Source organism: Eubalaena glacialis, chromosome 2, assembly GCF_028564815.1.
Source record: "Eubalaena glacialis isolate mEubGla1 chromosome 2, mEubGla1.1.hap2.+ XY, whole genome shotgun sequence".
NCBI lineage: Eukaryota > Metazoa > Chordata > Mammalia > Artiodactyla > Balaenidae > Eubalaena > Eubalaena glacialis.
The window spans coordinates 30,642,745-30,649,772 of record NC_083717.1 but is presented as its reverse complement, the minus strand read 5'-3'; the positions used below and the strand labels follow the sequence as shown (position 1 = coordinate 30,649,772).

Here is a 7,028-nt window from a genome sequence, read left to right as displayed (position 1 = left end):
GTGGCAGAGTGGGACTGGAAGCTCACCTCCAGATGCTTCATCAGACAAAACTTGTTCCCTTTTGGAGGCTCCTGGGTGATACCCACTACTCAGAACAACTAACAGTCCTGAGAACCCATAGCAGCATGTAGTAGGTGCTCAGTGGATGTCTGTTGACTGAATAAATGATTGTAACAGGACACAAAAAGTAAGCCTTGAGGCTGGAAGGGGATCCCCAATCCTGTCTTCAAACAGGAAGTCTTGCTCCTTTTTGGTGTTGGTGGGTGAAACAGGGCTTGGGAAGAGAAGAAATGCATCATGAATTCTTTTGTAAACAGAGGACAAAGGGGTGTGGGAGGAGGATGTGAGCAGGTACCTCCCAGGAAACTGAGCACAGAGGACGCAGCAGCTGGTCCCTCACCCCTGCTCTCTGCTCATCACGCTATCTCCCAACCCACACAAAGGGTAAACAGCTCGCAGGTTTCCCGGAGAGGATGGTCACATGACCTCGACCTGGCCAATCAGCATGTTCCATCCTCCCTGGCCACCGTGATTGGCTCAGGGTGGGCTAGTGACCAATCAGGGCCCAGGGAGGGGCCTTGTGCTGGAATCCTGGGAAAGAGAAGCTGTGTTTCTCTTAGGAGTGGCGGGGATATGAGGCCGGCCCGTGGCAGCTGGAGGGGACGCAGGGTCAGTCCGCGGCAGTTGGAGGGGACTTGACCTCAGCCTGTGGCAGTTGGTGGCCGTCTTGCTCCCATCAAGGTAGAGCCGCCTGCGTGAGGATGACACCAGTAAGCAGAACCCAGAGGCGGGGAGAGACCGTTCCTGCTGACGTCCCTGAGCTCCAGGTGCAGCCCTGCCGGAAGCCGTCAATCTGTGGACTTAGTTACGTAAGTCATTCTCTCCTGCTTGTTTGTTAGCCTGTTTGAGCCACTTTGGGTTTTCTGTCCAGCTGGCTAAGTGGAGACCCTGGAACTGCAATTGTGTGGGTTTCGTCTAGCTTCACGGAAGAACTTCCAGATAACACTTGGGAGACTCCAGTTTAATCTGGAGATCCGAATGGATTCAAGCGGTATCTGTTGGGGCCAGCTATAAATTCTAGGATCACCCAAACTAGTCCTCACAGGATTAATCCCGTTAAGGTAGCAATCCATGTCCCCGTTTAGAGGACAAGACTGGGGTTCAGAGAAGGGAGGTAACTGGGCTACAGTGAGGAAGTGTGGAGCCAGACAGAACCCCCAGATCCTGCTGCTTGAACTCTGGGGAAGCCACATGGTATGGCTTGTTCTTTAGACGGGGCTAAGGTACCCAGCAGTGCTTGGGCCAAAGTGACTTCACAGGCATTTTGATGGCTGGAGGTTTCTGGCCATGGTGGGGGTGGGGCGAGGTCCCTGAGGCTCTGAAGGCCCACGGTGTGCAGGCTCAGGGGACACAGAGAGGAGAAGGCAGAGGCCTGCCCCGGAGGTGTTCACAGACCAAATATGGACGGGCCAGACAGGCAGACAGGGTACCATAGCGCCTGAGTTGCTTTCACAGGTGAAGGGTGGGGGGCTTTTATTTCTCTATGGGACAAAGCTCTTAGCTTCACATTGAGTCCCATTAGGGACATAAATAGTGTCCCTTTCATGTCCCTTCAGTATAAGAGGCCACCCCAAAACTTCCCCTCCCTTCCCCTTGTCAAGGCCTCCACACAGGCGAGCAGGGCTCTTTTAATGCACTTCTGCAGATTTTTTGAGCTAAGGATTTAGAATAACGAGGCAAGGAGGGCCCTGCCCCACAGGAGGGCAGGGTGGGCAGGTGGTGATGAGTCACCTGTACAACCTCAGCCGGCTGAAGTGGCAGCAGCAGCGGGAGAGCAGCAGCCAAGCGCTGAGTGGGTGCAGAATAATGGATTAAATGTGTTCATCCAGCAGCCTCTGGGATGGTGGGCCCTGGAGCACAACTCTAAGTGTGGAAGAGGGAGGGTCCCCAGTGCCTGGACCCCCACCTTCTAGAAATCTAGGTTGAGATGTGACTTTGAAATCACAACACGGGTTCAAAGCTGGCTCCAACACTTGGGCCTCCGTTTTCTCATCTGTAAAATGGGAATATTGAAGTCTCTCCCTCTTAGGGTGGGGAGGGGATTAAATGGGATGACAGGTAGAGCACAGGGGCTGGTTGGGCTGAGCGTGCACCCAGGCACACTGTTGTTGCTGCTACACCACTGTCTTCCAGGCCAGGGTCGGCACACTTTTCCCAAAAATTATTTCACAGCCCTCTGCTGTTGTAGAGCAAACGCAGCTTCGGCAACAGGTTGTCCACGCTCTCACCCCTGATAGCTGAGATATAGATACTGGATGTGATTGTCACATAACACTGTTAGTTTTAGGTGTCCAGCATCATGATTTGATATATGTACATATTGTGAAATGATCACCACAATAAGTTTAGTTACCATCACCACCACACACAGCTACAGATTATTTTTCTTGTGATGAGAACTTTGAAGATCTTCTCTCTTAGCAACTTTCACATACACAACACAGTGATGTTGACCACAGTCACCTTGCTGTACATACATCCCCAGGGCTTGTGTATCTTACAGCTGGAAGTTTGTGCCTTTTGACCCTCTTCGCCCATTTCACCAGCCCCCTCAACACCCCGCCTCTGATAATCACCATCCTGTTCTCTGTTTCTATGAGTTTGGTTTATTTTTTCAACTCCATAAGTGAGGTTGTATCTTTCTCTGTCTGACTTATTTCACTTAGCATAATGCCCTCAAGGTCCATCCATGTTGCAAATGGCAAGATTTCCTTCTTTTTTATGGCTGAGTAAGATTCCATTATATATATAATTTATATATATATATATATATATATGTCACATTTTCTTCACCCATTCATGTGTCGATGGACACCTAGGTTGTTTTCATGTTACTGAACACAAGTCCATGTGCCCGATGCCCAGTGAAGCCAAACAAACACCAGAGTGTGAAGCAGAGAAAGGTTTATTGTAGGGCCAGCAAGGAGACGGGTGGCTCATGCCCCCAAAATCCCAAACTCCCCAAAGGGTTTCAGCAAAGCATTTTTAAAGGCCAGGTGAGGGGGGGGGTCACAGGGTGTGTGATCAGCTTGTACACGATTCTCTGATTGGTCGATGGTGAGGTGTCGCAGGGGTTAACTTTATCAGTCCTTAGGTGCCAGTAGGTCTGGGGACTCATGATCATCAAGTAGTTAATTTTTTCCACTTGGTGGGGGTTTTTAGCATCTGAAAAACTCAGGAAACATGCATGAGATACTATTATCCGGCTACTTCAGAGAGGAACTACAGCAGAGAATATGGGGGAGGGGTCTGTCCCGGGAAGGCCCCATAGGGTCCTGCTCAGTTACGTCCATATCTTGGTTATTGTAAATAATGCTGCAGTGAACTGCCTTCCACGTCCACTCCAGGCCTGCAGCCCTGCTGGCAGCATAAAGCCGGTCGTGAAGGACACAGGCCGTGGGGCCTGGGTGATAGCAGGGCTTCCCTGCTCCTTCTCTGTGCCTCAGCGTCCTTGGCTGTAACAGAGTACTAGTAACAGGGCCTCCAGGAAAACTCACAAAGACCCTGCTGTGTGACCTTGGGCAGCCACTGCCCTCTCTGTGCCTCAGTGTCCTCGTCTGTAATGGAGAACTAGTGACAAGGCCCCCAGGAAAACTCACTAAGACCCTGCTGTGTGACCTTGGGCGCCAGTGCCCTCTGTGTGCCTCAGTGTCCTCATCTGTATTAAAGAACTAGTAACAGGACCCCCTCCCAGAAGGGTGCCCTAAGACCGAGCTCTGAGATCTTGGGAGGACAGTGAACTCTCAGTGCCTCAGTGTTCTCATCTGCAATAGAAAACTTGTAACAGGCCCCAGGAGGGCTCACTAAGAACCTGCTCTGTGATATTAGGCAGCCACTGCCCTCTCTGTGCCTCAGAGACCTCATGTATAATAAGGAACTTGTAACAGGGCTGCAGGAGGACTCACTAAGGCCCTGCTCTGTGATCTTGGGTGGCCCCGTCCCTCTCTCTGGCTCAGTGTCCTCATCTGTATGAAAGAACTAGTAACAGCCACCCCAGGAAGGCTCCCTAAGTCCTGCTGTGTGACCTTTGGTGGCCCCTGCCCTCTCTGTGCCTCAGTGTCCTCATCTATAATAGAGAACTAGTAACAGGGCCCCAGGAGGGCTCACTGAGAGCTGCTCTCATCAGCTGCCCCATCATTACAGAGGAAGGGGGAAGGAGGCCTGCTACAGGTACAAGGTCACGTCCCTCTACTCCCCACACCTTCTGAGCCATTGTGCATGCTGTTCCACCAAGCACACCTGTCCCCTGTTCCCCCAGATCACATGGTGGTGATGCTCCAAGGCCACCCCAGTCACCTGACCTCCCCTCCCCATCAGATGTATTCTCCTTCCTCCTTGAAGCCCTTGACATCACTGCCTTCTCATCTGGTTTATTTGGTCCCTTGTGGTCAGATGCCCAGACTGCCCCCATGCCCCAAGCTCCCATGCCAGGACCAAGTACACAGCAAGTGCTCAATACAGGTTTAGGGCTGCAGGGAAGGCTCACTCACTCTCCTGCACAAGGTTGCTCCTCTTGGGGAGGTCAACTCCAGCTCTTCAGCACGAAGGACAAGCCTAGTCTGGTGGGTAGAGGGCTGGATCAGTGTGTGTGTGTGTACGAGTGGTCTCAAAGCTCCAGCTGCCAAAGATCTGCTGAAGGAAAGGGCAATCCCAGAAGAGCGCTGTCCCCTCCATACCCTGACCGGGGGGCTGGTTCCTGGAGATGAAGCTGTCCCCTGAACATCCATGAGGAGGCACTGGGCAGGGGAGGGGACGTGGGCACAGGGGCTGTGTGGTGACAGGGCATCCAGCCTGGACCCTGCCTCAGGGTGGCTGCCCAGCCCACCCTTGGTCTTAAACCAAGGGCCTTGAACTAGGGCTCAGGGGCAAGTCTAGATTTTTAAAATTAATTCTAACATTTAAAAACTAGATTTCAGGCAAAAACCCAGGCTTCTAGCTTTGTTAGTTTGTTAGTTTTGATATGAAGTGAGAAGTTCCGGCCTCCTGGGTGACGTTCCCTCTGGGCAAAGCTCTTCTGGGGCTGAGTGGGAGCCCACTCTGGACGGAGCTTGTGTCCCCACCTCGTCACAGTCCCCACCGCCCCCTAAGATTCCCCTGGGCCCGGGCCCTCCCCCAGCCTCTCCTTGCCTGGCCCCTGGAGACATCTGAGTTTGCAGTCCTCCCTCTAGCCCTCACTGCTTCACAAGGCACATGAGGGCCACAGTCGTGTGGAGCCTGCCCTGAACGCCGGGCGGGTGGGATAAATGGGCTGAGTGTAGCCTTCAAAAGAGGGGTTCCTTGCATGTCCTCTGAAGGCAGCCAGGAAGGGGTGGGAGTGGGAGAGGCCCAGGGCCAGGGGCTCTGGAAAGTATCCCCTGGATGCCCTGTCTTCTGGCTCCAAAGCTGCCCCCTAACCTCTGCCCTTCTCCCTCCCCCTCATGCATCGCTGCACCCAGGCTTTCTGCAAACCCTGGCCATGCCAAGGCCGGCTTCCAGGGTCAGCCCTGAAGGTCACAGCCACAGGCCCCCAGCCCTGCTCCTCCTCTGGCAGGTCCAACAGCTGACTGTCGCTGTGGGGTGGCCACTGCCAGACCCCTTTACAGTGAGAGATGGAGCCTCCCAGGGGATAAGGGACTCGCCCAGGGTCACGCAGACTTAGAGCTTATAACCGAGGTCTGCTGGTCTCTCAGCTGGTCCCGAGAAGCAGACCATGTCCCGGGGAGTCAGGTCATCCTCAGGCTGTGACAACCAGGAGAGGTGAATGCAGAGCGGGTGAGTGGGTCACAGTGGGATGGGTGCACCGGGCAGGCAGGGTCAGGGGCAAGCCCTCAGAAGAGCAGGGTCTTGAAGGGCGAGGGAGTTGCTGCTGGTGAGTAGAGGAGAGGGGCTCCTGCTGGAGGCCCAGCCATGTGAGGGCCTGCAGGTGTGATGCAGCGTGGGATACAGGCTCCCGTGTTGAGGCAGGAGCAGCAGGAGGTGACCCTGGGAGCCCCTGGACTCCCCTCCTGTCATGACCTCCTCCTCTCTCTCCATCTCCCCTCTGCCTGCCCCTGAGGCCCAGCCCCTGAGCCATCTCCTCCTCCACATCCTGTGTTTCCATCCTGTCCAGTCTCAGCTCAGACACGACAGGTGGATCCCACTGCTGAAGTGGTGACTGAGTTTCTCACTACTGAGGGGCACTGTCGTGACACGGCTTCCAAGTTAAAAAAAATTAAAATTGAAGGAGGTGGGGGAGGAAGGTGCAACTGAGGTCAGCGTGGGAGCTTGAGACCCAGATGAAGGGGACGGGGGCGGGCAGCAGACCGGGCCTGAGGGCGTCTGGATGTTCACTAACTGGGGTCCTCAGGGCAGAGACCGTCATGCTCACTTCACAGCCGCCTGGTGCCAGACACAGCTGGGCCCAGGGAGGCCACTCAGTAAACATGTGCTGACTTGACCCAGATTCACCTGTTTCCACTTTAAATCACTGGGGTAGAATTTGCTAAACTCAACAGATGGTGACCCAGACTCAGGTTAATTAGCAAGAAAGGTGAAACCAAGGATTATAAATAAAAGCAACATGCAGACTGGAGAGGAAACTAAGAATCCACACGGATAACTAAGACTCTGGGACCTGCAGCCCACTGTGGCCTCAGGGCCTTTGAACTGGCCATCGCCTCAGCCGGGAACTCTCTCCCTCTGCATTGCTCGCTCCCTAAACACCTCCAGGAGTTCGCTCTAACGCCCTGCCTGACTTTATTTTTCTCCATGGAACATCTCACTGCCTGACTTTGCCTATATTTTACTTATTTTTCTCTGTCTCACCCCCCCAGGCTGTTGGCTGCATGAGAATGGAGACCAGGTGTCTGGAGCCCGCCCAGCACACAGTAAGGCCTCAGTGAACGTGCACTGGGTGTGTGGACGCTGAGGCCACGGACAAGAACATTCCAGGCAGTGATGGTAAGAGCCGTTGATTCACTGCTCGCTGAGCCCCCTGTGTGCCCGCACTG

The 7,028-nt window shown here is 53.9% G+C and overlaps 1 long non-coding RNA gene across 1 annotated transcript in view; it reads left to right on the top strand.

Moving 5' to 3' along the window:
* Positions 1-598: 598 nt before the first annotated feature.
* Positions 599-7,028, top strand: part of LOC133084886 (uncharacterized) — a 31,288-nt gene continuing 24,858 nt past the window's right edge. Inside the window, exons 1-2 of the long non-coding RNA XR_009699484.1 lie at positions 599-869; positions 6,852-6,978. This is a non-coding gene — a long non-coding RNA (uncharacterized LOC133084886). The remainder of the gene's footprint in view (positions 870-6,851; positions 6,979-7,028) is intronic.